Consider the following 6,086-nt stretch of genomic DNA (forward strand, 5'->3'; position numbering starts at 1 on the left):
GTGCTGGAATGGAAGGTATGGCATGGTGGAGGGGAAGGATGCTGGCCCATGGTTTTGGGCCCCCCCACCGACAAATTTGGACCCTGGGTGGGCTGCAAAAAAGACACTGCAGTGGGTGAGTCACCTTACTAAAATGTTTGGGAACCACTAACCTAGACTATTAAAAATGCAGTGCCTTGGCTCCTGCGGTTTTACAGCGAGGGGACTGCGTAACAGTGGCTTCACTGTGTTTTCCAGTGAAGACCGAGCTGGAGAGCTCCAGGGCCAGCTAACAATGGCTTAAAGCTGCACTAGGATTTTAACACCGGTTACCGGGTTAGCTTCATAGGAGTTAAACACGCTTTAGTGACCTTCGTTGGCTACCACACTTTAAAAAATACCCCTTTGCCATCACTGGGCTCGCCTAAGCTAGGCTGAGCTGGAACGAGAAGTTTTAGGTCCCAGCCTTCACCCCATCCACTAGGTTTCTGTGGCTGTGCATTGAAAGGCCCTTTTGGTAGGGGGAATTGGAAATGGTGGTAACATGTAACTGGGCCTGGATGGCTTATTACTGAAACCTACTCCAAGGAAGGTTTGTGGGCCCCTCTCTCCAGACTGTTTCAAAGTGGAGTACGTTTTAGGCCTCAATTGTATTTGCTGTTCAAAGTGCCTGAACTAATTCCCGATTAGCCTCCACCTCTTCTGAACAGAGCATGTCGTGAAAGGATAAAGGGGCCAATCCTCTGCTAACATTATGGTGCCTTGAGTACCCCTTGAGATCAGACTAATGGACTTAGCTCAGGGGAAGCTGCCATCTGGGCCTTGCCCTGGATTTTAAAGCGTAATAGCCTCTCTCTAGCACACCCTGCTCTCAGTCAAAATGCAATCCCAGGCTGTGACCTGGGCAGAGGGGGGAGGTTACATTACCTCAACCTGGGCAGTGGGTGCCACATCATAGCTAGACAGCCAGGTGTACTCAGGTGTGACTCTCCCCCAGTTCCTCGGCTCACATACCGGCCAGGCTGCAGATCTACAAGCAGGTGCCTAGTACAGCCCAGTCCTTATCAAAGGCAACTAGCTTGAACTCAAACTACTCTCCTGGCAGCCCGAGGATGTGTGCAAGACAATCGGATGGTTACAAACTAATGGCTGGCTGAGTTGTGTGTCTGTCTGTCTCTGTCTCTTAGAAATGTGATCATGTGGGCAAAATCCTGGCTGAGTGAAAGCAAACCCTGTGTTCGGGCAGGGTCTGTGAATGCTCCTTATAACTGGAGAAACAAATCAATTTTTAGTACACTTACGCTAAATCAGAAGGGCAAATTCCCACTTGTTCCTGTTCTCAGAAGCTGTTGCTGTTTCTCTCTGTGTAAACGCTCTGACCTCCGGGTGCCTCTGTACTGAAAACTTACAATAGCTTTTCTGCACCAAAAAGAACGAGGACTAGTGGCACCTTAGAGACTAACAAATTTAGTGCACCACTGCCTGAAGCTTCTGAGCTGCAAGCTTCCGCTGTTGATTAAATGGCCTATTGAGGCTAAGGCAGAGAGGTGGGCTGTGAGCTCCTGGAGCAGCGCAGCTGCAGACTGGCTCTGACCCGGTCTCTGTGCTGTGCGGTGGCAGCATAGCCCGGCAGCATAGCCCAGCTCCAGCCGCGCGGCATGGCTATAGCGCCACTGGCGCTCCAGGCAGCATGGTTAGGGGGCAGGGGGCGGGGGGAGTTCAGGGTGGTGGGCAGGGGTGTGGATAGGGGTTGGGGCAGTTGGAAACGGGGTTGAATGGGTGCAGGGGTCCCGGGGGGCTGTCAGGAAGGAGGAGGGGTTGGATGGGGCGGCAGGGCTTCCAGGGGCAGTCGGGACAGGGAAAAGGGGGGGTTGGATGGGGCAGCGGTCCTGGGGGGGGCATCAGGAATGAGAGGAGGGGTTGGATGGGGTGGTGGAGGTCTGGGGGCGGTCAGGGGACAGGGAGTGGGTGGGTGTGGATGGGGCAGATAGGAGGTGGGGGCTAGCCCACGTCCCCCTCCCCTAACCGGCCCTCTGTACAATTTACGAATCCCGATGCGGCCCTCAGGCCAAAAAGTTTGCCTGCCCCTGGGCTAAGGGCTTCTGCTGCCACCTGTTGGTAGATCTGCAAATTGATTTCTTAAACACCTCTCAGAGGTAGGGTTCTGTCCTGTTCCCATTGTTCAGGGGCTGAAACTCAGGCTCAGACTGAAGTGACTTATTCAAGGTCTTGCAGCAAGTCTCTTATGGAAGCAAGTGCATAGAAACAAGGGAGCCTGACCCAGAGTGTTTGCTTTTAATCCATACCACCCTCCCTCCTCTCAGAGATGCCTTCCTTAGTGCTGCACCAGCAGCCCCGGGGTCCTGGTTGCCTTTATCAACTTAATCTACAAAGAGTTTAACAATTCCTAAAACCAAAATGATGCAGGATCTTTTTATTACCTTGATTTTTTTCCTTTAATCAAGATGAGATCTTGGCCATGTCCTGTGCTGATATCGCATCCTGTTAAGCCTCATTTTCTAACAATAAGATCAACTTCTGAGCTTTTTATAAGCCTCTTACAAGCTTCTGTGGGGTGTATTATCGACCTCAGCAGAGATCACCTCTGGTTGGTTTTGTCACTCTTAACTGCAGCTCCCCTCTAGTGAGGTACAAAGGATGCTGCAGCGTGGCTGAGGGGTAACAGCTGGGAACACTAAAACGATGCCTTTGTGTAGCAGATAAATGTCTTAAAAAACCCAACTCCTCTCCAAAGGGGGGAGGGTAGCTCAGTGGTTTGAGCATTGGCCTGTTAAACCCAGGGTTGTGAGTTCAATCCTTGAGGGGGCCACTTAGGGATCTGGGGCAAAAATCAGTACTTGGTCCTGCTAGTGAAGGCAGGGGGCTGGACTCAATGGTCCCTTCCAGTTCTAGGAGATTGGTATATCTCTAATTATTATTATTATTATTATGAGGCTTTGTTTACACACTGATGTAACTAATCTGTGCAACCCCTTTGCGCAGACATTTCTCCTAGTCTCTGCCTTCTGTTGGCCAAGGCTAGAGCATTGTCAGTGCACACAGATAGTGCCCGTTTAGTTAAAGCAGCACAATCCCCCTCGCATAGGCACATTTACACCAGTATAAAGGTGCTTTCACTAGTATGGCTCTTCCCACATGGGAAGGGGAATAAGCTACCCCAGGATGTAGGATGCCTGAATATTAACATAGCTGCATCAACCCTAAGGGGGTTATTCCAGCCTAGTTACAATGATACAACTTTGTGTAAACGAGGCCTTCGTTAGGCCCTGTTAGAAGTGCTTTGAAATTCCTTGCTCGAAGATGCTCCGGAAGCTCTAGGTGTTGGCAACCTGACCTGGTATTTGTGTGGTGACCACTTCTCCTGCAGGCGGGGTTCACGCTGGCTCCACACTGCCCCAAAGTTTATATGTGCTTGGATCTGGGGCTTGAGTGCTGCTCCTTGCTGACTCTAACCCAGCTGCTCTCTCCCCAGTCTCCAAGGATGATGCTTTTTTTATATTGCTCCCATGAGCTTGTGAGCGGTTTGACCCCCTCTGGGAACAGCTGTTTCTGTTCAGTCCTGGGAGGGTGAGGAGCAGATCCCTGCCAACCCCTTCTAACCGGGCAATTCCAAGAACAAACCCAGCAAAAGGAGGGAGCTCTACATAACTTGCATCATTCCAGAAGAAGTTCCTGCAATGTTGGAGTCAAGCTGTTGTGAAATCTCCCTCAGCTGCCAGCCATCTGCCCCCAGACGCTTGGCTTTTGAGTTTGTTCTCACTGAGAAATGTCCTGCAGCTAACAGTGCATCAGTTCATTCCTTGCTAAACATTAAAGCCAGCTGCTGGATCCAAACCACACACGCAGTGGAAATATTTTCTTGAAGGTGTTTCGGGCCAGGCCCCGTTGCAGAAAAGCAGTTGGTTTTAGGTCCTGTCTATGCTACTGTCAAAATGGGGGCAGCAATGGCTGGACTGTAGGCATAGAATGAGAGAGTCATGGAAATGTCAGAACCTTGAAAAGCCCCCTGCGCTGAGACAGGGCCAGGTAAACCTAGACCATCCCTGACAGGTGCTTGTCCAACCTGCCTTAAAAACCTCCAATGGTGGGGATTCCACAGCTTCCCTTGGAGGCCTGTTCCAGAGCTTAGCTACTCTTAGGGCAGGTCCACACTCACCGCGCGGGTCGACGCGGTGAGTTCGACTTCACGGAGTTCGAACTATCGCGTCTGATTTAGACGCGATAGTTCGAACTCCGGAAGCGCCGCGGTCGACTCCGGTACTCCACCACTGCAAACGGCGGTGGTGGAGTTGACGGGGGAGCCGCGGAGTTCGACCCCGTCCAGACGCGGCGGGTGAGTAGTTCAAATTAGGGTACTTCGAATTCAGCTATGCTATTCCCGTAGCTGAATTTGCGTACCCTAATTCGAACCCCCTTTTTAGTGTGGACCAGGCCTTAGAGTTAAAGTTTTACCCAATATTGAACCTAAATCTCCCTTGCTGCAGATTAAGCCCATTACTTCTCGTCCTACCGCCAATGGACATGGAGAACAATTGGTCCGGTTGTCTATGTTCCTTAACATATTTGAAGGCTGTTATCTGGTCTCCCCTCAGTCTTTTTCTCTGAAGACTAAACATGCCCAGTTTTGTTAACCGTCCATAAGAACGGCCATACTGGGTCAGATCAATGGTTCATGTAGCCCAGTGTCTTGTCTTCTGACAGTGGCCAATGCCAAATACTTCAGAGGGACTGAACAGAACAGGGCAATTCGTGAGTGATCCATCTTCCGTTGTCCAGTCCCATCTTCTGGTTTAGGAACAGCTGGGGGGGAGGGATAGCTCAGTGGTTTGAGCATTGGCCTGCTAAACCCAGGGTTGTGAGTTCAATCCTTGAGGGGGCCACTTAGGGATCTGGGGCAAAAATTGGTCCTGCTAGTGAAGGCAGGGGGCTGGACTCAATGACCTTTCAAGGTCCCTTCTAGTTCTAGGAGATTGGTATATCTCCTATTATTTATGAGGTTGTGCCCCTGACCATCTTGGCCAACAGCTAGTGGTGGACCTAGCCTCTATGAACTTATCCTTCACAACATCCCCTGGCAATGAGTTCCACAGGTTGACTGTGTGTTGTGTGAAGATGAACTTCCTTATGTTTGTCTTAAACTAGCTGCTTATTAATCTTATTGGGTAACCCCTGGTTCATGTGTTATGTGAAGGGATAAACAACACTTCCTTGTTCACTTTCGCCACACCATTTGTGATTTTATAGACCTCAATCATATCCCACTTTAGTGTCTTTTTTCCAAGCGTTCCTCATAGGTTGGGTTTTCTAAACCTTTTATCTTTTTCGTTGCTCTCCTCCGATGCTCTAAATTTGTCCACATCTTTCCTAAAGTGAGGCATCAAGAACTGGACACAGTACTCCAGCCGTGTGGGATGATTACCTCCCGTGGCTTACATACGACACTCCTGTTAATACACCCCAGAATGACATTAGCCTTTTTCACAACTGCGTCACGTTGACACACATTCAATTTGTGATCCACTGTTGCCCCAGATCCTCTCCAGCAGCACTACCACCTACCCCGTTTTCCCCCATGCTGTAGTTGTGCATTTGATTTTTCCTTCCACAGTGAAGTACTTTGCATTTGTATTTATTGAATGTCATCTTGGGGTGAGCTTGTAAGCATGGGGATTGCTAGCAGGTTTGCCTAGATTTGGCTAAATCCTCCGGGGGAATCCCCTACCTGCCAGCCTTCCTACTCCCAGATTACACCCTCTTGTGCTCAGTGGAGCAGCTCTGATGTCTCCAAGATTTGGTCGTACTCTGGTGTTCTCCCCACTCCTGCAGATCGGGAGGACTAGAATGTTTACATGATTTGCACAGAGAATGTCAGACATGCATCTTGCGAACCCATAGCTGCCTCCTAGGGTCGGGCTCTTGTACTCATGTGGAGCCCCACTGAAGTCCTCAGAATTCTCCCTAGGGTCAGCTTCAGGATCAAGGCCTTTGTAAGGCTGCTGGGGCAGGGACCATGAGTTCTGTTTGTACAGCTCCTAGCGCACTCGGAACTAGAAACTAGAAACAACAACCATAGAGATCCAGAACCA

This window comes from Mauremys mutica, chromosome 20 (genome assembly GCF_020497125.1).
Source record: "Mauremys mutica isolate MM-2020 ecotype Southern chromosome 20, ASM2049712v1, whole genome shotgun sequence".
In the NCBI taxonomy this organism is placed as follows: Eukaryota; Metazoa; Chordata; order Testudines; family Geoemydidae; genus Mauremys; species Mauremys mutica.